The sequence below is a fragment of the Ammospiza caudacuta genome, chromosome 1 (genome assembly GCF_027887145.1).
Source record: "Ammospiza caudacuta isolate bAmmCau1 chromosome 1, bAmmCau1.pri, whole genome shotgun sequence".
Lineage (NCBI taxonomy): Eukaryota > Metazoa > Chordata > Aves > Passeriformes > Passerellidae > Ammospiza > Ammospiza caudacuta.
Genome location: NC_080593.1, coordinates 51,971 through 79,942, shown reverse-complemented (window position 1 = coordinate 79,942; position 27,972 = coordinate 51,971). Strand labels below are relative to the sequence as shown.

General features: G+C 43.9%; 2 long non-coding RNA genes across 5 annotated transcripts; both read left to right on the top strand.

The window, feature by feature from the left end:
- Window positions 1–90: 90 nt before the first annotated feature.
- On the top strand, window positions 91–27,885 carry LOC131561308 (uncharacterized). 4 transcript variants are annotated; one of them, XR_009275061.1, is made up of 7 exons: window positions 91–311; window positions 1,085–1,149; window positions 1,768–1,831; window positions 2,523–2,598; window positions 2,716–3,024; window positions 3,365–3,479; window positions 4,074–5,110. It is a non-coding gene; the product is annotated as an uncharacterized LOC131561308 (long non-coding RNA). The 4 variants fall into 4 exon arrangements; XR_009275063.1 differs by lacking the exons at window positions 91–311; window positions 3,365–3,479; window positions 4,074–5,110 and adding exons at window positions 26,749–26,866; window positions 27,541–27,885 and having other exon boundaries at window positions 931–1,149; XR_009275062.1 differs by lacking the exons at window positions 91–311; window positions 3,365–3,479; window positions 4,074–5,110 and adding exons at window positions 26,749–26,866; window positions 27,452–27,885 and having other exon boundaries at window positions 931–1,149.
- On the top strand, window positions 24,316–26,740 carry LOC131561328 (uncharacterized). The gene is made up of 4 exons (XR_009275065.1): window positions 24,316–24,519; window positions 25,144–25,207; window positions 25,905–25,980; window positions 26,098–26,740. It is a non-coding gene; the product is annotated as an uncharacterized LOC131561328 (long non-coding RNA).
- Window positions 27,886–27,972: the final 87 nt, after the last annotated feature.

Genomic DNA, 27,972 nt, shown 5'->3' with positions numbered 1-27,972 from the left:
CCGACTTGAGACGAAGAGCCGAGTGTAGCTGAACACAGCCGACTTGAGACGAAGAGCCGATGATAGCCGAGTGTAGCCGACATTGGCCGCATTTAGACAAAGAGCCGAATATGACCGACTTTAGCCCAACCGGGCCGAGTTCAGCCGAAGAGCCGGAAAAGCCGAATTTAGACGAAAAGCCGAACCGAAACGATTTTAGACCTAAGCCGAACCAAGCCTAATTTAGCCGAGTTTAATTAAACAGAACCGAACGACGCCGCAGCGCTCTGCCTGCAGAGCAACGGTGCAGACGGCAGCGGGCGGTGTATAAAGTGAGTATCAAATATCAACTATATATGCGAAGGAATAAAAAGCTCTGTGTCATGTGCAGCAGTAGAAAATTTCAGGCTCCCAGGGAATAAATAGTTTTCTTTAAATCTTTTTAGTTTTGGGGTTTTTTTACTCCCAGGTAGCCTGAAAGTTACTACTGCTGCTTTTTTATTCTAGAGCTAGAAAGGCAAACCAAGATTAGAAATACAAGAAAAGGAAAGGGAAAGAAAAAAAAGGAAAAAAATGGAAAAAAGGAGAGGAGAGGAAAGGAAAGGAAAGGAAAGGGAAAAGGAAAAGAGTGAAAAACAGAGTTAAAAAAAAGAAAAAGAGTTGGAGGGGAAAAGAGAGGGCATCCGGGAGGAGCGGTGCTGCCTCGGGTCCTTCCCCGCCCTGGGGCGAAGGAGCCGTTTGATGCCCGGGAGGGACTGCAGCTCCCGGTGGCGGGGGACGGAGCCGTGGCTGTCAGCCCGAGACTACAACTCCCGGCAGGCCCTGCTGCCGGCGCGGCGTGTGACGCAGCGGCTATCGCGGCACATGAGTGGCTGGCGGGCCGAGACTCCAACTCCCGGCAGGCCCTGCTGCCGGCGCGGCCTGTGACGCAGCGGCCGACGCGGCCCGGCATTTTTCTCTAAATCGGCAGTAAATACAGCTGAGTAAAATTTGCTTGGTTTTCTTCCTTCTTTTGTAACTGAATAGTTTTTATTAAAAATCCTATTTGAATATGTAGAAAAAGTGGGGATGTCCTGTAATATATCCTAGCTTTTCTTGTTTCCAGGGTGCTCAGAAAACATGCGTCCCTTAGAGTCCCTCAGAAAGGTTCTCAGTGCGATCTCTACCAAGGTATGTATTTACTAATAAGTGATCCCTTTAGATATTTGCCTGTGTACCTTTTCCTGTAATTGAGAGCTTGCGTTCTGTGGCTTTTATGATAAAGCTGTAAAACATGTAAAAATGGTTTTGCAAGTCCTAATCGTTGAAGGCAGCAATAAGTGGATTTAGAGCCTGTTGTTGACCAGACAAAGGGAAAAAGTGTGACTTTGGTGCTGAACTTGTCGTTTTTCATTGGACTTGTCTGGAATTATTTAGGAATAGAGAGAAGTAGAAAAAGAGAGAAATAGAATTGGTTCTTGAGCCCTTCTCAAATGCTCACCACGATTCAGTGTAGAGCCGAAGTGAAGGGTGATGGAACAGAGCTCTGCGCTTTAGAAGGAAATAAATTTAAACCTGACCTCCACACAGAGTCTCACTAACTTCTGTTGTTGTAAAATACCAAATACGTTTAGGAAGTGTTGGAAGTTAGTGTTTTGGGAAAGAAATGGCAGTTCCACTGAACGTTCCATTGAACAGAGGCTCTGGGAACGATTCATGTTGTAACTGCTGTCACTGCAATCAGTTGGTGGCTCAGCCTTGAAACGTGCACTTGCCCTTCTATAAAGCACTGTTTTGTTTGCCTTTCAGTGCTGTGAGTCTTGATAAATTGGAGAAGAGCCCAAGAGAAAGTTTTCATCCCTTGATATAAAAGGTAGGAAGTGACTTTTTTTGGTTTGGTTCTTTTTCTTTATTATTTTCTGGAGGTAAAAGTAATTAAGTATAGGTACTACTGGTTTGTTTCTTCCAGTAGCAGGTGATAATAATAGTAGTAGTAATAGTAAAAATAATAATAGAAATAATAATAATAGTAATGTAATACTACTTGAACTGTCTTTATCCATTGTACTGGCCATTTCAAATGAAAACTTCTAAACACAAATCCAACCATCATCCTTGTAGAATCTTTCACAGCAGTGGGCTATAGATCCTGGTTTTGTTGACAGGATTTATTGGTTCTGGAAGAACAAGAGGGAAGTAGAAGCCTAACTACTTCTAGCTCACAGAGCCATCCAGTGAACAGAGCTTTGTGTTTTGGTGGGCTTGTGATGACTTTGAAATCAATTGCTCATTACAGTTAAAAAAAATTGATGTTTTTTTGAACGTGACAGCAGAAATAACTTTAGGCACCAACTTAATAATAATAGATCACCAGTTTAAGTTAAAAATTCATGCTATACTATCAAAATTTAAAGGTAAATTATTATGTATTAGGTGATGGTATAAAGTGTATGTTCTCATGTGTAATGCAAAGATACATACGTACCTGAAAGTCCTTAGAGGAAACAAATTTTTATGTCTGCTGTTTGACTGTTTATCATACGATATTTGGTTTTATTTCCCAGGGATCGGTGAATTTTAACTTTGGAGTCCTCTATGCTAAGGATGCTCAGCTTACAGGTGATGAAATGTTCAGTAATGGTGAGTTTTTCGCCTTCTCTTTAATTGCTGTGCTGATATGAATAAGAAAAAAACAAAAGCAAGAGAAAAAAGAAGGATGGTTTATTATTTTTGATGCTGTTTTGTTTGTTTCCTCAGTATTTGCTGCGGCTCTGCTCACCCAAGCTTTGGGTTCCTTCTGTCCCACTGGGAGTTGCCCAATTTGGTTGCATCTGGTGAAATTCCCCCGAGACCTTACAGAACTAGCTCAAACTACGTGAGAGCCATTTGCAGTTCTCTCCAGACACCTGGAGAATGGGCGACGTTTCTGAGGATCCGGCGAGCGCGCTTCTATCCAAACTCAGTCTGTGAAATTCCTGGGGAAAACCCTTCTGTGTCCTGAAGGGTTCAAACTCTGGTGAGGATCCAGTTATCAGGTGCTCACCTGGACGGTTCCAGCTCCCAAAGGTAACACTTGTACTCTTGCCCTGTAGTTTACATCTATTGCATTTTTGTTATTTTGCAAGATTTTTTGTCTTTGCAAAATATTGTGCATTTCACTCTTTGGAACCTCTCAGATGGTTCTTTGGTGCAGCACCACCCCATGGGACACTTGGCTGCTGTCCTGAAGGGGTTGGTCGCTAGAATTGTAAATCCTGGAGAGTTTGTAAGTCTTCTGTCCCCAGGGAGGTATCATGCTTTGTTTACCTTTGTTCTGTTGGTTAGGCGCTGCTTCTCGTTGCAAGTATGAATTTCAAACTGCCCTGTTCTTATTCTAACTGTTTTCCTGGTTCTCTCCGTCCGGCAGGGAAAGACTCTCGTCTCCTTGTCGTCGGGCTCGGTGCTGTCCAAGATGCAGAGACTAAAAACATCATAAGAAGCAAAATACGACTGCAGGGAAAAGAAGCTGGAGAGAACAGGAGGTGATATTGTTATCCTTACCCTGTATTAGAAACATCCGCTGTGCTTTGATGCTGGCAGCTGCCAGGGGCTTGTTAGCTCTTTGTAGGCAGGTGTAGGTGTTCACTTGTAGGTTTTTTCTCTGGACAAGGCAATTCAAACTTTGCTAAGCTTGTATTTGCAGATTACTCTGTAGCACAGTCCAGCATGACATTTTTGAATGTTGTAAAAATACCATGTTACTTGGAAATTGCTAATGGAGAGAAGCTTTAGGGGAAAATAAGATTTCAGGGTTGGAAGATGTGAGAAGAATTTTGAGGGGATGTTAGACTGAAGTAAAGCACACTTGAAGCTGGACTGGCACGCTGGCAGGTCCCCTATTAAACAGTGGTGCTGAGGTTAGCCTGGGGGTTGCCCGTTGTTTATGTAGAAATCAGCGTTTCCTGGTCTTCAGAGGTAAGCTGCTTTGAAAAGCTGGAAGGTGCAGCATGCTGACAAGCCCCGTGCTTTGGATTAAAAGTAGATTTCAGAAGGGTCCTAAGCTTTTGTCTTTTCCTAGAAGTCGATGTAATCCTATCGAGGGGTTTTTAATTCTGTGTTGCCATGTCATCCATCAGAGCCCTGTTGTACTGATCATCATACAATTACAAAACAAAACATCAGACCCTGTCCCGACCACTTAGAGCCCAGAACACGATTTCCTCGGGCTGCCATTTGCGTGCCATCGGTACTCACCACGGAAGCGAGCTGGGGATTGTTGCACCCGTTGGGAACAAACCGCTTCTCGTCACACAGAAATGGAATTGGGACGACGCCTCGGCCAGCCCCTCTCTGCCATCAGCTCCTGAATCTGCAGCAGAGCAGTTCCAGTCCATGCAGGCACGTGTAATCCAGCTCCTGATGATCTGAGCGCACGGAGCAGCGCTCAGCTGCTTTGGGGGGCTCAGGGAGGGCAGAGTGTGCATTGTCATCTTCCTGAACCTACAGACGAATCCAAGTCAGAATCCACAGCGTGGAAATCAGTCGCATATATGCTAAATAAAACTTGCAGATTTATTTAAGAATTGTTTCTGCTTGTTCTTTGTTGTGCTTCTGTGCTTAGAAAACCTCCCTTTAAAATCAGTTCAGTCCATCAGTTGAACCTTTGTTTGCAGACCCTCAGTGAGCAGAATTTGTTGCAGACTCAGTGCACGCTGTGCTGGCCTCCTGGGAGTGTGAGGAGCTCATGTGTGCTACTTTTTGCTTTAGGACGCTCTAAGGTATTTATTCCTTTTGGGATACATGATGAGAATTCCCAAGAGAGGTAGTTATAAGGTATGACATCGGGAAAAAGCCTGTGTGGTTGGAATGTTGTTGCTGTCAAAAGTTAATTTTTCCTTCTTTCTTAGCCAGTAGTTAGCTTTTTGCTTAATTTTTGTGGTATCAGTATTTTATTGTCTAAAAAATTGCTTCAAAATAACTTCGGTGGTTGGTGTTGGCCACCAGTACCTTGTTCAGATTTGCCTATTTGCTTGTAGCTGAAATGTTCACATCTTGTTTATCATTCTATTTAAGAAACTGCTGCCCAGCCAACTAATAACTGAATATCCATCTGTCTAGGACATGGGGAGAGGATTTAGGTAATGTCTTTATTTCCAGAAAAAAGTTCCAGTGTAGTTTCTAAATAGAGGAGAAGGGGGTGAAGACTCGGGGCTCTGATGCCGTTGGGGCACCCCAAGGTCCCCAGGAGAAGGAGCCCCACTGCGGTGCAGGAGCAGGTGTGTTCTCATGTAATATTGAACAAATTATAAATATAAATATGAAAATTATAAACATGAAAATATTTTTAAAATACTTAAATAAAGTGGGTTTTCTTTATTGGTCAATATGAAGGGTTTTGATTGTAAAAATTATAAATACAAATAATATAAAGGTAGAAATCTAAGTTTAGAAATATATAATAAATACATACAGATAAATATAAAAATTAAAAATATAAGAAAAAATTAGTTGTAGCAGTAGATATTATACATAATTTAAATAATAATTTAAATATATTTTAAAATTTTATATATATCATTATTAATGTAATACATCCAAAGAAACGATAAATTAAAATATGAATGTATAATTATACAAAGTATAAATAAAAAACATTTCAGTATCCTTTAAAAGAAGGGGTTTTTTTATTTATTTGGTTAGAGACGGGGTTTTTATTTGGAATAATGAAAGTATTATAGAAGTATAAAACTAAATATAGAAATATACAGTCAATATAGAAAGATATTTGTAAAAACACGAACGACGCCTCCTTCGGCCGAATGGAACGAGCTCAGCCGAACCAAGGCGAGACCGGCGGAACCTGACGGCCTCGAGCGAACCGAGGCCAGGCTTGCGAGGCTGCCTGAACGGAGCCGAGCTCAGCCGAACCGAGCCCGCTGCTCTCGTGCGCGCTAATTAGCGCGAGTGCGGTCACAGCCCAATGAGCTCCTGTGCCACCCCGCGCTCCCGGTCGTGTCCGTGCGATGGCCGGGCCGCCCGCGGGACGCGGCAGGAGGAGAGCCCCGAGCCGAGTTTAACGTGAGGCGGCGCCGCTTGCCCGCCCTCAGGGAGCCGAGCCGAGGCGAGCTCAGCCGAACGCGGAGAGAGCAGCTCCGAGTTCGGCCGAAGCGAGCCGAGCCGCGCCGAGCGCACAGAGCGGCTCCGAGTTCGGCCGAAGCGAGCCGAGCCGCGCCGAGCGCAGAGAGCGGCTCCGAGTTGGGCCGAAGCGAGCCGAGCCGCGCCGAGCGCAGAGAGCGGCTCCGAGTTGGGCCGAAGCGAGCCGAGCCGCGCCGAGCGCACTGATCGGCTCCGAGTTGGGCCGAAGCGAGCCGGGCCGCGCCGAGCGCAGAGAGCGGCTCCGAGTTCGGCCGAAGCGAGCCGGGCCGCGCCGAGCGCACTGATCGGCTCCGAGTTCGGCCGAAGCGAGCCGAGCCGCGCCGAGCGCACAGAGCGGCTCCGAGTTCGGCCGAAGCGAGCCGGGCCGCGCCGAGCGCAGAGAGCGGCTCCGAGTTCGGCCGAAGCGAGCCAAGCCGCGCCGAGCGCAGAGAGCGGCTCCGAGTTCGGCCGAAGAGAGCCGAGCCGCGCCGAGTTGGGCCGAAGCGAGCCGAGCCGCGCCGGGCGCAGTGAGCGGCTCCGAGTTCGGCCGAAGCGAGCCGAGCCGTGCCGAAGGGTCGAGTCCAGCCGAATGCAGATGACAATGGCCGAGTTTAGCCGATTACAGCCGCATTTAGCCGAGCAGCTGTGAGCCTTGCACGCTTGAGGTGAGCGTGCATCGTTGCCGGCCTGGGATTGAGTGAAATGCACTAAGGAAACCAGCTCTGGGGAGGGAGGCAGGGAAATCCTCTCTTAATGTTAGCAATTCGTCCGTCAAACTCGTCACGGCAGGACAGAGTGAAGACTGAAAGTGTAAGAAGATGTGGAGGGAAACAGAGAATCTGGCAGGAGCATCGAACGCACAAGTGCACGAATTTTGCTTTTTGCTTGGATGTAAACTCAGAAGTTGTAAGGAATTTGGGAAGGAGAAGGGACGTTTCAGGAGGAGAAGAAGTTGTTGCAGTCCTGGCAAAAGCTTTTGTTCTAGCTAATAAAAGAAGTTAGTTTAAATTAAAAAAAAAAAGTGGTTTCTTTTTTCTTCACTATTATATTCTTTGGTGGCATATGGTGTGTTGTTTTATTTCTTGGTGTTATTAGCTCTGTGTAAATTGTTTTTTGAGTCAAGCTAACTTTGCATGGGTTGTTTTGTATTTGAGGTAGGATCAATTTCAATCGGTTTCTTTCACAGACTTCTGATAGGTATTACTGGGATTTTGGTTTTGTTTACTGTATGCATAAACATAGAGATTTGGTAGGGCCAGCTGGGCTGCTGGAGTTTTGGGTGTGAATTTATTAGATGGCTTTTATTAAACACAGAATAATTATGTAAGGTAACAGCAAATTACCCAATTACCCAATTGATCTAGCTATGTAACCTTACCACAAAGTTTTATATCTTACCAGTTTTCTGTTCTTCTGCTCCAAGTAGTTGTTGCAAAAAAGAAAGCACTGTTACTTTTCTGAAAAGTTTTCTTCTATAACAAGCCCTTTACTGCCCTTGAATGTGAGTCAGAGGAGCCAAACAGCTGCAGCTGCTCTGAGGGGTTGGTGGGATTCGCCCCCTCCCTTTTCCTGGGTGCCATGGGAACGAGAGGCGGGCACAATCAGGGGTATATTAACCCCAGCCGTGGCTGAGGGGCTTCATTCCCTCTCTGGGATGTGCTGGGTTAAGAGCTCTCCTCATTTCAGTGAAGAGGCTTTTTCAGCCCATCTCAGCTTCTTTTCAGCAGGTGTTTCTGGGCATCTAAAGCACAGAGGCTCGGAAGATTCTGTGAAGAAAACAGCATGGAATACAGAGAGTATTTAGGTTTGTGATTTTGGGTTTTGTGTTTAGGAGTGGTAAGGTGCTTTTGTAATTTTTAGTTTTGCTCTGGTTGTTTTTTTGGTTGGATTTCTTTTGGTAGAATTTTTGGGGTTTTTTGGGGGGTTTTTGGTTGGTTTTCGTGGGTTTTTTGGATTTTTTGATGTTTTCTGTGGTTTTTTTTTGTTTCTGTGGGGAGTTAGGTGTTTAGGGTTTTATTGTTTTTGTGGGGTTTTGTTTGTTCATTTTTTTTTTCATTGTTTGTTTTTGGGATTTTTTTTTCTTTAATTGAGGAGTACAACTCCCTGAAATTCCAAGCTGTGTCAAGCACAATATTTCCCTCAGCAGATTTATCATATCAAAAGAGGGATCTGCCCAGTGTCCAAGATGATGTTTGAGATTGAGGCTTCAGGTGAGTTGAGGATGGTGACTGGGAGAGGGAGGGTGATCAGGTATCCAGTTAGGAGTTCTTGGGAGGGGGTTTGCAGGCAGCAGGGTGAGAAAGGGTGTTTATTTGTTTATTTGAGGGCCCCCCCCCAAGGCCGTTCAGAAGCCTAGCAGAGGCATTGCCATGTCTTAGAGCACACAAGGTCATCCACTGCACTCAGGGGAATGCCATTTAACTTTGCCTTTCTCTAAGCCAGGTGCCACTCCTAATGAAGGCCACCGCCTTGGAATCAGGATGAAGCTGGAGCCTGAGGGAGCCAGGCACACTCAGGAGAGGGCAAGTAGCTGACTTGCAGGGGTTTGGCCCACATAACTCTGGACTCACACTTTGGTTTTCGTTTTCTTTATTGCAGCTGACCGAGAGGCTCACAGGCCATCACGAGGCCCTCCGAGGCAGACTCATTTCAGGTGCAACGTGGATTCTCCTCACTGATCATCCAAAAGATAAGTCAGGGGCCTTGGCCTGGAGATGAGAGAATAGTGGGTTGGGAGTTCTTGGGGTAGATTTGAAAATTGGCAGCAGGAAAAGCAATCTTCTGCAAGGGCCTGTTAGGAGAGCTAAAGGGAGAGGCTCTACTTTTGATGGCAGCTTTGAGGCGGGCAGTGCAGAACAGCTCCGGTCTGTGTTGTGTTGTCCAGTGTTCTGTGTTCCCTAGTGTGTCTTTGGGGTCCCTTTTGCCTTCTCCCCTCGAGACCCTCACCACAAGCATGATGTGTCGTGTTTCATGTCCCCCTGTTTGCCACGTTCTGTGTCACGGGTGTGTGCACACGTTTGTGCTGGAGCTATTCTGCCCTGCTGCATGGCCTGCTGCAATAGGACAAGCCTTGGGGAGGGGAAATTTGTAATGTGGGCTGTACTTGGGCTCTAGATGCTGTTCCTAGATTGACATATGGTGTTTGCAGCTTGTGAGTTACCCTGGTGGTGTTTGACATATGTTCTAACTTTCTTTCAGGTGCAGATGCATTCCACGTGTGGCAGAGGGTCAGGGTTAGGAGGTGCCGGGCCTTCTTAGGAGCGCGGTGAGTAGCAGAGTGGTGGGGTTTTGGCCGATGCGGTGCCAAGATCAGGCACTGATGTTTGGTTCTCTTTAATACAGCTGTCTGAGAGACACCAGCCCGGTGCCAGCAGGACCTTCCCAGCTGACGAGGTGGCCTTTCTCTGCACCTGACAGGGACCAGCATCCCCAGATGTCTGAGAGATAAGTAGACGGCTGTGACCCACAGTGGGGATGAAGGCCTGGTGCTGGTTTGGGAATTACTGGGAGGGGGTTTTGAGTCCAGTTTGGAGGGGGGGGTGTTCATTAAATGGCTCATTAGGCCCCATGAAAGCCAAGTCTCACATTTGATAACAGTGCTGAGGTGTGCAGCAGGGCAGAGCAGTCCCGGTGTGTCTGGTGTCGCTTGTCTGTTGTGCATTATGTGTTGTTTGTGTATCCCATGTCTTTTACCTTAGGGGGGGCCTGTCAGAAACCTTGGCATCATTGGTAGCATCTGTGATCTCTGCATTCCCTGGTCTGGCACCCAGGCCATAGATGCAATTCTGATACTTGTCTGAGCTCCCCAGTCAAAAGTTCTCTCTTTGGAAGCATCCAGTCAGATTTCTTGTCAGGTCTTCCTCCTAGCTGTACCGACAGCTATGCCCCACCTGGATCCATTATGGTGGATTAGGACTTGTATTAATATGAGTTTAGGTGCAGCATTCTGACAGTAGGATTCCTAGGCATCCATCTTTGCTGTCCTTGGAATTAATCCTTCAGTTATCATCTTCTTCCTCCAGGGTTCTCTGAGCCTCATCAGCTCACCATCGGTCTCAGCTCGGTCATCTCCTTTTGCATTCTCTCAGTCCTTGCAGCCATTTTCCTTGCCAAGAGATTTCTGTCTGTGTCTTGTGCCCATTGTTTGTCACGTCCTGTCCTGTGTCACGGGTGTCAGCACACATTTGGGACGGGGCTGCTCTGCCCTGCCGCACAGCCTGGTGCGATAGGAGAAGTCTTGGAGCCTTGGAATTTGTAATGTGGGGTGTAGATGGACTCTAGATGGGATTTGTAGATGGACACAGGATATCTGGAGCTCTTCAGTTATCCTGCAACAGTGTGACTGTTGTCCTAACTTTTTTTTTCAGATTGAGATGGATTAAATCTGTGCCAGAGGGCCCCATCCTGGGTGAGGGTATTCCCCCGGGCAGGTGAGGCCCCATTTGTCTCTGCAGCAGAAGTGTGTATGGTGACGGTGTTACAGCTCTGGTCTTTGTCTTTCTTTTAGAAAGTCAATTTGGATGCCAGCAGTCAAGGTGAGCAGCGGGGAGAAGTGGTTGTTATTGCTCATCTCTCAAGCACAACAATTTTTCAGCAGATTCATCGTGTCACAAGAGGGATCTGCCCAGTGTCAAGGATGATGTTTGAGATTGAGGCTTCAGGTGAGTTGAGGGTTGTGACTGGGAGAGGGAGGGTGATCAGGTATCCAGTTAGGAGTTCTTGGGAGGGGGTTTGCAGGCAGCAGGGTGAGTAAGGGTGTTTATTTGAGGGCTCCCCCCCAAGGCTGTTCAGAAGCCTAGCAGAGGCATTGCCATGTCTTACAGCATACAAGGTCCTCCACTGCACTCACAGGAATGCCATTTAACTTTGCCTTTCTCTAACCCAGGTGCCACCACTAATGAAGGCCACCGCCTGGGAATCGGGATGAAGCTGGAGCCTGAGGGAGCCAGGCACACTCAGGAGAGGGCAAGTAGCTGCCTTGCTGGGATTTGGCCCACATAACTCTGAACTCACACTTTGGTTTTGGTTTTCTTTATTGTAGCTGACCAGAGGCTAACAGGTGATCATGGGGCCCTCCGAGGCAGACTCATTGCAGGTGCAACATGGATTCCCATCACCTATCATCCAAAAGATAAGTCGGGGGCCACGGCCTGGAGATGGGAGAGTATCAGGTTGGGAATCCCTGGGACAGATTTAAAGATTGGCATGTATGTAAGCATGTCGCCTTATATTGTGTGTACTTACACTGTACCACTAATGATCGCAGCTGCCCTGCCCTGGCACGTAGTCACAGTTAGGTAGAACAGTTATAACAACTTTACTGTTCATCTGTCTTTTGTGGGATTTTGGGTAGAAAATTTATCAGTCCAGAGTGGGGACAAGTCCTAGCTGTCAGCCACCTGTTGACCCTTCCTGTTGTCTCACAGGTCCTCATGGCTGCTGTTTTCCCCAGGATCTGCCATTTACCTCAAGGAGCGGCAGCCAGAAGATGTGTCAAAGCACCTTCTTCAGCATCTCAGGTAAGGGCCACAGTGAGCATGTAAGTGGAAGGAGTATGTGTGAGAGCACGTGGCTGTGTCTGTCTGCTCGTCTCTATGTGTGTGAGCGCATGCTGACTGGATTTAAGCTTGTGTGTGTGACTTTTGCTTTCCAGGTTTTGCAACTCCTTGTTAAATTTAGAATAAAAAATCCCCAGCTGCCTTCCACCCTGGCTGATTTTTTTTTTTGGTCCTGGCCAAGTAAAAACCCAGAAAAATACCACAAGATAGGCTAGAAAAGAACCAAAAAACCAAGGAACAAAACCCAGTATGGGTGAGAATACCGAGAAAAAAACCCCCAAGATGGGCAAGAAAAAAATGCAGAAAACACCCACAGAAAACCAAGAAAAAAACCCCAGGATGGGCAAGAAGAATCCCAGAAAAACAATGCTACATGGACCAGAAAAAACCCAGGAAAAACCGGAAAAAAATCCGGAAAAAAAAGGGAAAAAAATCCCAAGATGGGCAAGGAAAAAACCCCCCCCGAAAAAAACCACATGATGGGCAAGGAGAAGATCCACAAAAAACCCAGAAAAATCACAGAAAAACCCCCAAGAAGGGCAAGAAAAAAGCCAGAAAACACCCACAGAAAACCAAGGAAAAAACCCCAAGATGGGTGAGAAAACTCCCAGGAAAAAAAACCAAGATGGACCAGAAAAAACCCTTAAAAAACCAAGGAAAAAAAAAAAAAAAAAAAAAAAAAAAACGGAAAAAAACCCAAGGATAGGCAAGAATACTCCAGAAAAAACCTCAGAATAAATCCGCAAGCTGGGCAAGAAAAAACCCAGAAAAAAACACAAAAAAAACCCCCAAGATGGGCAAGAAGCAATCTGGAACAAACACCCCAAGACTGGCAAGAAAAAATGCCAAGATGGGCAAGAAAAAACTGACGTAAAATCGGTCGTAAAGCGCGACTGTCGTAAAATCGGTCGTAAAGCGCGACTGTCGTAAAAGGTGCCGTAAAGCGCGACTGTCGTAAAATCGGCCGTAAAGCGCGACTGTCGTAAAAGTTGCCGTAAAGCGCGACTGTCGTAAAAGGTGCCGTAAAGCGCGACTGTCGTAAAATCGGCCGTAAAGCGCGACTGTCTTAAAATCGGCCGTAAAGCGCGACTGTCGTAAAATCGGCCGTAAAGCGCGACTGTCGTAATGACAGCCGTAAAGCGCGACTGTCGTAAAAGGTGCCGTAAAGCGCGACTGTCGTAAAATCGGCTGTAAAGCGCGACTGTCGTAATGACAGCCGTAAAGCGCGACTGTCGTAAAAGGTGCCGTAAAGCGCGACTGTCGTAAAAGGTGCCGTAAAGCGCGACTGTCGTAAAACCGGCCGTAAAGCGCGACTGTCGTGAAAGGTGCAGTAAAACGCGACTGTCGTAAAAGGTTCCGTAAAGCGCGACTGCCGTAAAATCGGCCGTAAAGCGCGACTGTCGTAAAAGGTGCAGTAAAGCGCGACTGTCGTAAAATCGGCCGTAAAGCGCGACTGTCGTAAAAGGTGCCGTAAAGCGCGACTGTCGTAAAAGGTGCCGTAGAGCGCGACTGTCGTAAAATCGGCCGTAAAGCGCGACTGTCGTAAAATCGGCCGTAAAGCGCGACTGTCGTAAAAGGTGCCGTAAAGCGCGACTGTCGTAAAACCGGCCGTAAAGCGCGGCTGTCGTAAAACCGGCCGTAAAGCGCGACTGTCGTAAAATCGGCCGTAAAGCGCGACTGTCGTAAAAGGTGCCGTAAAGCGCGACTGTCGTAAAACCGGCCGTAAAGCGCGACTGTCGTAAAAGGTGCCGTAAAGCGCGACTGTCGTAAAAGGTGCCGTAAAGCGCGACTGTCGTAAAATCGGCCGTAAAGCGCGACTGTCGTAAAACCGGCCGTAAAGCGCGACTGTCGTAAAACCGGGCGTAAAGCGCGACTGTCGTAAAAGCGGCCGTAAAGCGCGACTGTCGTAAAAGGTGTCGTAAAGCGCGACTGTCGTAAAATCGGCCGTAAAGCGCGACTGTCGTAAAATCGGCCGTAAAGCGCGACTGTCGTAAAAGGTGCCGTAAAGCGCGACTGTCGTAAAATCGGCCGTAAAGCGCGACTGTCGTAAAACCGGCCGTAAAGCGCGACTGTCGTAAAAGGTGCCGTAAAGCGCGACTGTCGTAAAAGGTGCCGTAAAGCGCGACTGTCGTAAAAGGTGCCGTAAAGCGCGACTGTCGTAAAATCGGCCGTAAAGTGCGACTGTCGTAAAAGGTGCCGTAAAGCGCGACTGTCGTAAAAGGTGCCGTAAAGCGCGACTGTCGTAAAATCGGCCGTAAAGCGCGACTGTCGTAAAAGGTGCCGTAAAGCGCGACTGTCGTAAAATCGGCCGTAAAGCGCGACTGTCTTAAAATCGGCCGTAAAGCGCGACTGTCGTAAAATCGGCCGTAAAGCGCGACTGTCGTAATGACAGCCGTAAAGCGCGACTGTCGTAAAAGGTGCCGTAAAGCGCGACTGTCGTAAAATCGGCCGTAAAGGGCGACTGTCGTAAAAGGTGCCGTAAAGCGCGACTGTCGTAAAAGGTGCCGTAGAGCGCGACTGTCGTAAAATCGGCCGTAAAGCGCGACTGTCGTAAAATCGGCCGTAAAGCGCGACTGTCGTAAAAGGTGCCGTAAAGCGCGACTTTCGTAAAATCGGCCGTAAAGCGCGACTGTCGTAAAAGGTGCCGTAAAGCGCGACTGTCGTAATGACAGCCGTAAAGCGCGACTGTTGTAAAAGGTGCCGTAAAGCGCGACTGTCGTAAAACCGGCCGTAAAGCGCGACTGTCGTAAAGACAGTCGTAAAGCGCGGCTGTCGTAAAAGGTGCCGTAAAGCGCGACTGTCGTAAAACCGGCCGTAAAGCGCGACTGTCGTAAAAGGCCCTAGGTAGGTTCTAGATACAGTTCTAGGTCTAGTTCTAGGTGCGTTCTAGGTATGTTCTAGATGTAGTTCCGTACACTGAATATGGTCTGGGTGTGGTCTAGATTACATTATAGGTGCGTTCTAGACTGCGTTCTAGACTGCGTTCTAGGCATGTTTTGGGTTACGCTCTAAGTTTGTCCTAGAGCGCGTTCTAGGTATGTTCTAGATTGTGTTCTAGGCGCGTTCTAGAGCGCGTTCTAGGTATGTTCTAGATTGTGTTCTAGGTATGTTCTAGAGCGCGTTATGGAGCGCGTTATAGCTATGTTCTAGATTCCATTCTAGGTGGGCGCTAGATTGTGTTCTAGGCACGTTCTAGACTCTAAATTGCGTTCTAGATTGCTTTGTATTGTGCTCTAGATTTGCGTTCTAGGTGCGTTCTAGACATGTTCTAGACTCTACGAATCGGTGTAGATTGTGTTCTAGGTATGTTCTGGATTCCGTTCTAGATACAGTTCTAGGTACGTTCCAGAATGTTATGTTCTGTGTATGTACTAGATATGTATTAAGTATGCTTCCGGATACGGTTCTAGGTATGGCTCTATGTTATATAGAATTATGTATAATATATATTCATAATATATAATACATACAATATATAATTCTATATAATCTATATAATACTATATATAAAGTATATATTCTATTTACAAATATTAATTAGTTTCACTCCAAGTATGAATTGAATTTGGCTGCTCAGTCATGCAACAAGCCGGTCCTTCATCTGAATGGATGTGCTTGCTTGAATGCTTGCCAGTGCCTGATGGCTGGAAGGCAAATGAAACTTTCCCTCACAAAACTGTGCAGTGGTATCATGGGTTGACTGGCAAAAAATAATGTATTTTCCTATGCCCGTTTGAGTTACTGATGATTATTTTCAGATTCAGAATAGAAGCATAAATTGTCAAAGCAAAATACCAGGTGAGAATTCTCTGAGGAAGAAGGAAAAGCCAGGCGTTTTTATAATCCCTAAAAGTTTGTGTTTTGAAGAACCCAAACATAAACTTAACTTTGGAGCATTTATGTTTATACAATTCATTGTACTCACAGGAAATAACATTAGGAATTGATTACTGCTGGTATCACCCCCTTCATAGCTGTGTGGACTAAGTTGATTCCAGTCATGTACAGAACTTGTGGCATTTTACTTCTTCAATTGTAATTGTTGTCCCAACCTCAATTTGAACCTGAAATGTCACCAGACTATCCTTTTTAGGTTAAAATAGAAAATAAAATATTGGAGCCTTTTGACTTCAGTAGTCTAACTCTGCTGAGTTTTCAGGATCCATCTGTAAATTAGTTTGGCTTTCAGCTTCCACTGTCCATAACATGTTCACTGTTCATAATTTTAACTTCAGACAGGGAACTGATGTTCAGGCAAAAATGGATGGTTTAACACATAGCTCTAGATATAGCTCTAGATATAGCTCTAGATATATAGAATTAGATATAATATATATTAATAATATATAATATATAAAATATATAATTATATATAACAATAGATATAATATTATCTATAAAGTATATATTCTATATAAGATATATTTCTATGAATACTATATATTTATATACATATTTTCAACTGCTTCTCAGATGAAAATGATTCAAGAACACTCCTCTTTCCAGACCAGTGACAAAATTGGATTTTCAGCAGAACAAAACACATGTGAGCTCTCAGGTGGGGAGCTCCTGAGTCCTGAGCCCCCAGCTGATTCCAGTGCTGCCTTCTGTCTAATCCCAGCCTGTGTTGGCAACCTGCCCTCCCATTTCAGCAGAAATTCAGAGAGGTGAGCTGGAATCACTGGGCACAGCACAGTGGCTGGAGCTCATCAGCCTGTTCCATACAGAAACCAGCTCTAGCAGAGTTATTCTGCTCCTGTGGTGTGCTCAGCTGGGCTGAGGTGAATCAGTCTGTTTGAATGGATTGCCTGGGAGCATCATGCAGTAATAGTCTCAAAGTGCATTGTCACCATATCCTTACCTGCTCAAGGAAAATTCCCTGGAGCTTTGAGTGCTAAGAACATGGAGTGCATGGAGGAATGGTTTCCTTCAGGCTCTCTGGTTTCCCAATATGTTTTTGGTGTCGACTGGTTCATGGAGAGGATGAGAAACAAGTATGATGTTCTATAGAAGAAGGTTTATTAGTTCTGTTGGTCTCTGACTATATTTCTGTTATTAATCTGTTTTAGTTAGTAATTGGACAGGTCACCTGTGCATAGGACTGGGAGTTGTTATAACTCCTCTAGGTGAGGCTGTAGCATGTTTCTTCAATCCTTGGCATAGAGAGGAGTCAATACCATGTTATTTAATGGAGGCTGAAGAGTGTTTGTGCTCCTAAAGTATTTGAGACAAGGAAGATCCTGTCCATAGTGATTTGATAAAGGACAGGGATCCTACCCTTTCTGTCTGTCAGTGCTGACTCACATGTGTTTGTTATTTGCACCATACCACTGCCTGTGTAGCTCTTAAGACCCCCTTAGGCATCCAGACACAGTCTGTATCTCAAACAGCCTAAAAATTCAATGATGGGATGAATTCTTTTGGAGACTATTTTTCTCTTATTAGGTTCCTATCTCAAGTGAACAAACTGCTTGATTTACAGCACTGTTGTTTGAGAGGTTCCCTTGTGTACCTGAAGATTCGTGTAATTGCTACTTTGCAGCAAATAAAAAACATTTCTCTGGTTCAAACTGCAATTTGACTATTTCTGCTGTGTAGAGCCCATTATCAGAGCCTTGATGAGGCGCAGAACAGATTTGGATGAAAATGATGAGATTTGGATGAAATGGCCCTCCATCAGGGCAGGCTACAAAGATCCTCCTCTTTGAGGTATTGGCCCTTTTGATGCATAAAATGCATGAAAATTTGCTTGAAAAGTGCAAGTTGATGAGTAAAAGAGAATTCACAGTAATTGTAGTGAAATGAAAAAAGAAAACAAGGCAAAAGCATTGGAAAGAATATGTTTAATTGCATGTAATTACTTGATGTGGGTTTCAGTCAGGGAAAAAAGGAGAAAGGAACATGCTAAATAGCGCTGGTGTGGCAATTACTCTTTGATGATTTTCTCAAATGACTGAACTTTGTGTATTATTAAAAAAAATAAAGATACAGCAACAACAAAAACAAAAAAAAAAAAAAAAACCCAACCAGGAAAACCGCACACACTACTTTATGTTGTAAGAACTTTGCTTTATCAGTCAATATGCTCTGCCACATCTTTCACCTCATGATTTTTGCATGTATAGACAAAATGAACTTTGTTTCCTGGTAATGCTGTGTCAACATGCTAGGTGGGATGCAAGTTTAATAGTTTTAACTATCAGGGTGTGAGTAAAACATTGCCTGGGTTATCTGATAGCCTAAGCACTTTGAGATGGAGCTTCTCAGTTGAACAATTTTTTGACATGCCAGGTTTGCTGACAAACAAATCTGAACAAGTTGCAGTCTGGTGAAATAAAAATACAAGAGAAGCAGAAATAGAGGTCCAATAGAGGTGGGACAAGGTTCCTAGCACTAATTCAAATGGTTTTGTCTCTAAACAAGTAATCAGACTGTGGTGGTGTTTGAGGGTCCCCAGGACAAGGGAAGAAATGACATCTGATAATACCTCATCTTCCCTGAGGAGGCTTCCAGTAAGGAAAGGACAAATGCGGGAGTCTGGGGCTTCCCTTCTGGGAAATTGAAAATCGAGGAAGAAAACTAGATAGGGACAAAGAAAACTGATGCTATCCTTCTGATAACAGAACTGAAGTCATAAATGAATTTAGGACTGGTTCTCAGCATCTTTTAGGATTCTGTCAATGCACCTGTGACTGAGACTGGCAGTGATTTTCCCAGGTACAAAAGTACAACTTCATTTCAATGTGAAGGATCAGTCAAGGTCCAGCTGTATTTTGCTTGGGAAAAAATTCTGCCTGCTATATCTGCACCAGAACAGGCTTATTGGTGGAATTCTTTTCTGCAGATGTGGCAATTTTTGGGGGGGCTGTTTTTGGTCCTAATCTGGATTATTTCTTCTGGTTTTTGTGATAACTTTCACAGATAGGCAGGTAACTGGTAGTATTCTCCCAGTCTAAGTAGGTTTCTAGGAAAATGGAGTAGTAATAAAAAAGTAGGCATAGCAAGCTAAGGAAAGAAAAGACCTGTAGCCTTTTTTTTTATTTCACTGTGATGGAACATCACTCAGCTGAGTAGGGAAATATTGTCCAGTTCAGACTGTAATTGAGTAGAATCTGGCTTATTTGGGGCTGAACACAAAAGTGAGGATAAATCAAGGAATTAACAAGACCAAGAGAACAGACTCTACTTTCCAAATCCCAGAGTGCCAGTGCTGGAAAGTTTATTGTAATGGAATTTCAAGCCAGGATTTCCAGGCTCAGGAGGTTTAGTTATTTTGGATGCATTTCAGATCAGCAGTGCCTGCTTGGCATGCTGTCTGCTCCTGTTGCAGCATTTAGTTTTGTGACAGGTTCTGTGTGAGAAACAAGAATGGCCCATATCAGCACACCTTGGCAGCTTTATTTCAGCTGTAGCATTTTCAAGGAGAAGTTCCACAGCTGTTATTCCTTGTAACCCTGGGCCGGTGTCTTTGCTTGAAATGGTTGAAAAGGACGTGCAAACTGAAGGCTCTTCCCCATAGAAAGGTGTCAGCTCAGCTGCTGTCGCTCCCAACGTGTGCAGAGTTACAAACACAGAGCCCTGGGGCAGCAATGCCATCAGCTGGCAGTTCAGCAGTTATAATTTACCACAGGGGATGGAATGGTTTTTTTGTGAGGGTTATCTTAGCAAGGCGCTCACTGGGGAACCCATCTGTTTCTGCTCATGTGCTTCCAAGGGTGACGTTTGCTAGCAGGGCCAAAAACCCCCCGGGAAACTGCATGTGAGCACAGTTCTCAGGCGTAACCCATTGTAACTACATTTCCTCCTGTCTGATCTGCAGAACTCATCTGATAGGGAGTTTCTTTCCCAGTACTTTGGGTGAGTAGACTCACTAAATCCTGCTTCCTCTGTTTCTGCACTAGGGTTCATCCAGCACTGAGTACTGTGGGAATGTGTAAAATCAGAGGGGTTTGGGAAAGCTGCAAAAGGCAGGCCTCAGAGACAGCAGAACTGTGATCAGAGCTGAGCAGCAGCCATGAGATTGGTCAGCAGAAAAACTATTTAAACTGTGGAAAAGCAAGGACAAATAGAACAATGGTCTGTGTATTAGCACTTGCCTAGAATAACTCCCTAAGCTACAGAAAGTTTATCTAGCAAGATATTAGGAAGTTCTAGGCTTAATACTGGAGCTCTGTGCATTGTGTTTAAGGCTCACAAGCAGGTATTGTATTTGAAATAAGCAAGCATTGTTTAACCAAAGGTACCTGTGCTTACAGTGGTTGGATAGAGCTACTGTCAATGTGCTTTTGCTTTGTGTGATTGGGCAAAAAACTGATAAAGTGAGTTGTGACATTGAGTTCTCGGTCTGCTGCCTGGGATGTGAGCTGGTGGCATCTTCCCATTGCCGTAACCATGGAATGAGGCTGATGCTGGAAAATCAAACGGCTCAAGGCAGTTCCCAGCAGCCCTGCCCTGTTTGTGATTTGTGCACAGACCCCTGCCAGTGTCAAGTACTTGGCACAGAGCTATGGTGAGAGGCACTGTGAAACTCCTGATCTCCTGCCTTCCTGCTTCCTCCCCATTTCCCTGATCCCTGAAAGCGTTTAGCCATGACAGCACTTCTCTTCACTTTAGCCATGACAGCACTGCACTTCATGTCCTAACAAGTGTTGGTTGCACAGAGGTAGTGCTGAAACTGTTGATGGTGCTGTTATTAGATGACCCCTGACACCAACTAACTGAGAAACTGGACACCATGAATTTCCCATTTCTCCTGAAATCACTTTCTTTCAGAAACCGCTGCACAGTCTTCCACACAACGCATTACTTAAAGGCAGAGATGAGAATTCAGGGAGTGGGGTCTGACTTCCAGCTGAGGTAATTGTGCAAGGCTACTGCCAGGGAAGAAGCGAGGCAATCCTCACTGGATTGAAAGCTGCCTCACAGTGAGCAACCCCTGAACCTGGAGAGAACATCTGAGTGCTTGTTAGGCTGCTGAGAGTTGGGTCTGACAGCTGCTCCTTGTGTGCATAAAGACACAGAAAGCACACAGTCCTGAGGAAGGGAAAGTTGGATGTTAATTGGCTCCGAGTGACTTCTGGTGCCAGGAATGCTCAGTATGGGATGACGCTGGGGATGTAAATGGCAGGAGAGAATTAATTGCATATTGTGAGTGAGGAAGGACTATGGTGCTCAGAAATGAGTTTAGCTTGTTTTGTTGGTTTTCTGGTAATTTTTCTACTTTGGGTTAATTTTGTGGTAGTGATTACGCCTAAATATTTTTCTAAGTCTGAAATTAGTACTGTGGTTATCTGTTGAAAAAGTTCTTAGTCTCTTATCAGGTTGTTTTTGTATATATATATTTGTATATATTTATTTAAATTAAATAAATATAAGTAAAAAAATATGATACAGAAAATATATATCTATTATTATATTAGAAGGTATTCTCTCTAATATATATAATATCTATGAATAAAATAAATAAAAATATCCATATAAATATCATTAAATTTTGAAAAATAAATTTACTTCCTAAATTTTAAATCTGGTTCAAATAAAGGGGTGTCCTTGGTTTTTATTTGGTTAGAGGCAGGAGTTTTATTTTAAATAATATAAGTAATATAGAAATGTGGATCTTAAGATAGAAATATATAATAAATATATAAAGAGAAATTGCTAAAGTATGAATATAAATTTATATATAAATATATGTAAGTAATATGAAGAGTTGTAGTATAGAATATAAATAACATTATATGGGAATATAAATATAAAAATATGTAAATATAGTTTAAAAGAAAGGGAATGTTTTGGCTTTTATTTAAGTAGAGGCAGGGGTTTTATTTTGCATATTATAAGTGTTAGAGAAGTAAAAATCTTGACGCAGAAATATTTAATCAGTGCATAAAAATATGTATAAAAATATATAAGTAACTACTAGCATCAGATGTAATATAGAATATAAATTTATTTATAACTTGACATTGGTAAAGATAAATGTATAAGTAAGCAATAGACATTAATATACATTATAAATACAAATATGAATATAAAAATCAGACATAAGGATAAAACCTATTTAAATATTTTTTAAAAGAAAGGGTTGGGGTCTTTTTTATTATTTGTTTAGAGGCGGGGTTTTTATTTTAAATAATATTAATGTAGATATTATTGTTATATATTTCTAAATATTGAGATATAAAATCAAGATATAAATATATATATAAACACAAAATTTAAGTAAATATAAATAATAGGAAGAGATGTAATGGAGAATACAAATAAGAGTATACATTAGTATACATTTTAAATGTAAAAGTGAATATGAACCTGAAAAACAGAATTTTAAAAAATATTTAAATACAGTTGAGAAGACTGAGGTTCTTTTTGGCTTTAATGTGGGTAGAGGCAGGGGTTTTATTTTAAATAATGTAAGTGTTACAGATGTAAAAATCCTAACACAGAAAGATACAATAAATATATAAAGATATGAATAAAAGTATATAAAAATATAAGTAATAGGAACACATGTAACATAGAATATAAATTTATAAATAAATTGCTAAATATAAATACAAAATCGATCATACATCAGTAAACATTTTAAATATAAATTTGAAAAATGTTTTTTTAAAAAATTTAAATACAGTTGAGATGAAAGGGGGTTTTATTTGCCATGTATGGGGTAGAGGCAGGGGTTTTATTTTGAGTACTGTGAGTGTTACAGAAGTAAAAATCCTAACAGAAATATATACTTACTATGTAAAAATATGTATAAACATATAAAAATAAATTGAAGTTTTAGGGATATATGCAATATGGAATAGAAATGTATTCATAAAAACAAATGTATAAATGGACAGTGTACATCAATATACATTGTAAATAGAAATGTGAATATTAATATGAAAAAAATATTTTTTTAAATATTTAATTTTTTTTTTTAAGAAATTGTTGAGGTTTTGTTTTGTTTTGTTCTATTAGATTAGAGGCAGAAGTTTTTTTTTCCTCTTCCCGGTTGTTTTGGGGCATTTATTTCAGAGCAGTTTTCGGCGGGGGTCGCCCCTGTTGTTTTTTGCCGCCTTCGCTGCCCGCAGCCCCGAGGCGCGCTGCGCCCCCGGCTGGGGCGGGCGGCAGTGCTGCCGCCTTGTGGGCAGAGCGCGGTACTGCAGCCCTGCACCGAGAGGCCGCCACCTTGGGAGTGGCGCGTCGCGGGTGTCGCGGACTTTTAATTGACCTTCTCAACAGGGCGGCGAAAAGGGCGGGGAAGTGGAGGACCGGGGTGGGTGTCAGTGGACTGCCTGCATGGAATACTGACCCCGGCGCGGCCCCGGTGGTATTTTCTGTGACGTTTCAAGTGTACCCGACACATGCTGTGGTCTCAGCGGCGCCGCGGGCGGGCGTATTTCGGCGGGTTTGTGACAGGCATGTGGGTAAACGCCTCGCTGTGCCGGGGTCCTCTGACAGCCGCTTTCCCGCCCTGAGGGAGCCGAGCCGGGCCGAATTGTTCCGAAGAGCCGAAGAGCCGAGTGTGGGCGAAAACAGCCGAGTTTCACCGAAGAGCCGAGTGTAGCCGACAACAGCCGAGTTTCACCGAAGAGCCGAGTGTGGCCGAAAATAGCCGAGTTTCACCGAAGAGCCGAGTGTGGCCGAACACAGCCGACTTGAGACGAAGAGCCGAGTGTGGCCGAACACAGCCGACTTGAGACGAAGAGCCGAGTGTAGCTGAACACAGCCGACTTGAGACGAAGAGCCGAGTGTAGCTGAACACAGCCGACTTGAGACGAAGAGCCGATGATAGCCGAGTGTAACCGATAGCCGACTGTAGCCGACATTGGCCGCATTTAGACAAAGAGCCGAATATGACCGACTTTAGCCCAACCGGGCCGAGTTCAGCCGAAGAGCCGGAAAAGACGAATTTAGACGAAAAGCCGAACCGAAACGATTTTAGACCTAAGCCGAACCAAGCCTAATTTAGCCGAGTTTATTTAAACAGAACCGAACGATGCCGCATCGCTCTGCGCGCAGAGCGCCGGTGCAGACGGCAGGGGGCGGTGTATAAAGCGAGTATAAAATATCAACTGTATATAAGAAGGAATAAAAAGCTCTGTGTCATGTGCAGCAGTAGAAAATTTCAGGCTCCCAGGGAATAAATAGTTTTCTTTCAATCATTATAGTTTTGGGTTTTTTTTTACTCCCAGGTAGCCTGAAAGTTACTACTGCTGCTTTTTTATTCTAGAGCTAGAAAGGCAAACCAAGATTACAAATACAAGAAAAAGAAAGGGAAAGGGAAAGGGAAGGGGAAAAAAAGGAAAGGAAAGGAAAGAAAGCAGGAGAGCAGAAGGGAAGGGAAGGGAAGGGAAAGGGGTGAAAAACAGCGTTAAAAAAAGAAAAAGAGTTGGAGGGGAAAAGAGAGGGCATTCGGGAGGAGCGGTCCTGCCTCAGGTCCTTCCCCGCCCTGGGGCGAAGGAGCCGTTTGATGCCCGGGAGGGACTGCAGCTCCCGGTGGCGGGGGACGGAGCCGTGGCTGTCAGCCCGAGACTACAACTCCCGGCAGGCCCTGCTGCCGGCGCGGCGTGTGACGCAACGGCTATCGCGGCACATGAGTGGCTACCAGCCCGAGACTCCAACTCCCGGCAGGCCCTGCTGCCGGCGCGACGTGTGCCGCAACGGCCGACGCTGCCCGGCATTTTTCTCTAAATCGGCAGTAAATACAGCTGAGTAAAATTAGCTTGGTTTTCTTCCTTCTTTTTTAACTGAATTGTTTTTATTAAAAATCCTATTTGAATATGTAGAAAAAGTGGGGATGTCCTGTAATATATCCTAGCTTTTCTTGTTTATAGGGTGCTCAGAAAACATGCGTCCCTTAGAGTCCCTCAGAAAGGTTCTCAGTGCGATCTGTACCAAGGTATGTATTTACTAATAAGTGATCCCTTTAGATATTTGCCTGTGTACCTTTTCCTGTAATTCAGAGCTTGCGTTCTGTGGGTTTTATGATAAACCTGTAAAATATGTAAGAATGCTTTTGCAAGTCTGAATCGTTGAAGGCAGCAGTAAGTGGATTTAGAGCCTGTTCTTGACCAGACAACGGGAAAAAGTGTGACTTTGATGCTGAACTTGTTTTTTTCATTTTTCATTTGACTTGTCTGGAATGATTTAGGAATAGAGAGAGCTAGAAAAAGAGAGAAATAGAATTGGTTATTGAGCACTCCTCAAATGCTCACCACGATTCAGTGTAGAGCCGAAGTGAAGGGTGATGGAACAGAGCTCTGTGCTTTAGAAGGAAATAAATTTAAACCTGACCTCCGCACAGAGTCTCACTAACTTCTTTTGTTTTAAAATACAAAATATGATTAGGAAGTGTTGGAAGTTAGTGTTTTGGGAAAGAAACGGCAGTTCCACAGAACATTCCATTTAACAGAGGCTCTAGGAAGGATTCATGTTTTAACTGCTGTCACTGCAATCAGTTGGGGGTTCAGCCTTGAAATGTGCACTTGCCCTTCTATAAAGCACTGTTTTGTTTGCCTTTCAGTGCTATGAGTCTTGATAAATTGGAGAAGAGCCCAAGAGAAATTTTTCATCCCTTGATATAAAAGGTAGGAAGTGACTTTTTTTGGTTTGGTTCTTTTTCTTTATTATTTCCTGGAAATAAAAGTAATTAAGTATAGGTACTACTGGTTTGTTTCTTCCAGTAGCAGATGATAACAATAGCAGTAGTAATAGTAAAAATAATAATAGAAATAATAATAATAGCAATGTAATACTACCTAAACTGTCTTTATCCATTGAACTGGCCATTTCAAATCAAAACTTCTAAACACAAATCAAACCATCATCCTTGTAGAATCTTTCACAGCAGTGGGCTATAGATCCTGGTTTTGTTGACAGGATTTATTGGTTCTGGAAGAGCAAGAGGGAAGTACAAGCCTAACTACTTCTAGCTCACAGACCCATCCAGTGAATACTGCTTTGTGTTTTGGTGGGCTTGTGATGACTTTGAAATCAATTGCTCATTCCAGTAAAAAAAATTAATGTTTTTTTGAACCTGACAGCAGAAATAACTTTAGGCACCAACTTAATAATAACAGATCACCAATTTAAGTTCATAATTTTATGCTGTACTATCAAAGTTTAAAGGTAAATTTTTACTTATTAGGAGATGGTATAAAGTGTATGTTCCAATGTGTTGGATGTATGCAAAGGTACATACGTACCCGAAAGTCCTTAGAGGAAACAAATTTTTACGTCTGCTGTTTGATTGTTTATCATACAATATTTGGTTTTATTTCCCAGGGATCGGTGAATTTTAACTTTGGAGTCCTCTGTGCTAAGGATGCTCAGCCTACAGATGATGAAATGTTCAGTAATGGTGAGTTTTTCACCTTCTCTTTAATTGCTATGCTGATCTGAATAAGAAAAAAACAAAAGCAAGAGAAAAAAAAAGGATGGTTTATTATTTTTTACGCTGTTATGTTTGTTTCCTCAGTATTTGCTGCAGCTCTGCGAACCCAAGCTTTGGGTTCCTTCTGTCCCACTGGGAGTTGCCCAGTTTGGTTGCATCTGGTGAAATTCACCCTGAAACCCTTACAGAACTAGCTCAAACTACGTGAGAGCCATTTGCAGTTCTCTCCAGACACCTGGAGAATGGGTGATGTTTCTGAGGGTCTGGCAAGTATACTTCTATCAAAACTCAGTCTGTGAAATTTCTGGGGAAAACCCTTCTGTGTCCTGAAGGGTTCAAACTCTGGTGAGGATCCAGTTATCAGGTGCTCACCTGGATGGTTCCAGCTCTTAAAGTGAACACTTGTACTCTTACCCTGTAGTTTACATCTATTGTATTTTTGTTATTTTGCAAGATTTTACGGCTTTGCAAAATATTGTGCATTTCACTCTTTGGAACCTCTCAGATGGTTCTTTGGTGCAGCACCACCCCATGGGACACTTGGCTGCCGTCCTGAAGGGGTTGGTCGCTAGAATTGTAAATCCTGGAGAGTTTGTAAGTCTTCTGTCCCCAGGGAGGTACCATGCTTTGTTTACTTTTGTTCTGTTTGTTAGGCGCTGCTTCTCATTGGAAGTATGAATTTCAAACTACCCTGTTCTTATTTTAACTGTTTTCCTGGTTCTCTCCCTACGGCAGGGAAAGACTCTCGTATCCTTGTCGTCGGGCTCGGTGCTGTCCAAGAAGATGCAGAGACTAAAAAAATCATAAGAAGCAAAATATGACTGCAGGGAAAACAAGCTGGAGAGAACAAAAGGTGATATTGTTATCCTTACCTTGTATTAGAAACATCCGCTGTGCTTTGATGCTGGCAGCTGCCAGGGGCTTGTTAGCTCTTTGTAGGCAGGTGTAGGTGTTCACTTGTAGGTTTTTTCTCTGGACAAGTCAATTCAAACTTTGCTAAGCTTATATTTGCAAATTACTCTCTAGCACAGTCCAGCATGACATTTTTGAATGTTGTAAAAATACCATGTTACTTGGAAATTGCTAATGATGAGAAGCTTTATGGATGTCAGGGTTGGGAGATGTGAGAAGAATTTTGAGGGGATGTTAGACTGAAATAAAGCACACTTGAAGCTGGACTGGCACGCTGGCAGATCCCCTATTAAACAGTAGTGCTGAGATTAGCCTGGGGGTTGCCCATTGTTTCTGTAGAAATAAATGTTTTCTGGTCTTCAGAGGTAAGCTGCTTTGAAAAGCTGGAAAGTGCAGTATACTGACAATCCCCGTGCTTCAGATTAAAAGTAGATTTCAGAAGGGTGATAGGCTTTTGTCTTTTCCTAGAAGTCTATGTAATCCTATTGAGGAGTTTTTAATTCTGTGCTGCCATGTCATCGATCAGGGCCCTGTCGTACTAATCATCATACAGATGCAAAACAAAAAATCAGACCCTGTCCCGACCACTTAGAGCCCAGAACACGATTTCCTCAGGCTGCCATTTGTGTGCCATCGGTACTCACCATGGAAGCGAGCTGGGGATTGTTGCACCCGTTGGGAACAAACCGCTTCTCGTCACACAGTAATGGAATTGGGACGACGCCTCAGCCAGCCCCTCTCTCCTGAATCTGCAGCAGAGCAGTTCCAGTCCATGCGGGCAATCCAGTTCCTGACGATCTGAGCGCACGGAGCAGCGCTCAGCTGCTGTGGGGGGCTCAGGGAAGGCAGAGTGTGCATTGTCATCTTCCTGAACCTACAGACGCGAATCAAAGTGAGAAGCCACAGGGTGGAAATCAGTCGCATATATGCTAAATAAAACTTGCAGGTTTTTTTTAAGAATTGTTTTTGCTTGTTCTTTGTTGTGCTTCTGTGCTTAGAAAACCTCCCTTTACAATCAGTTCAGTTCATCAGTTGAACCTTTGTTTG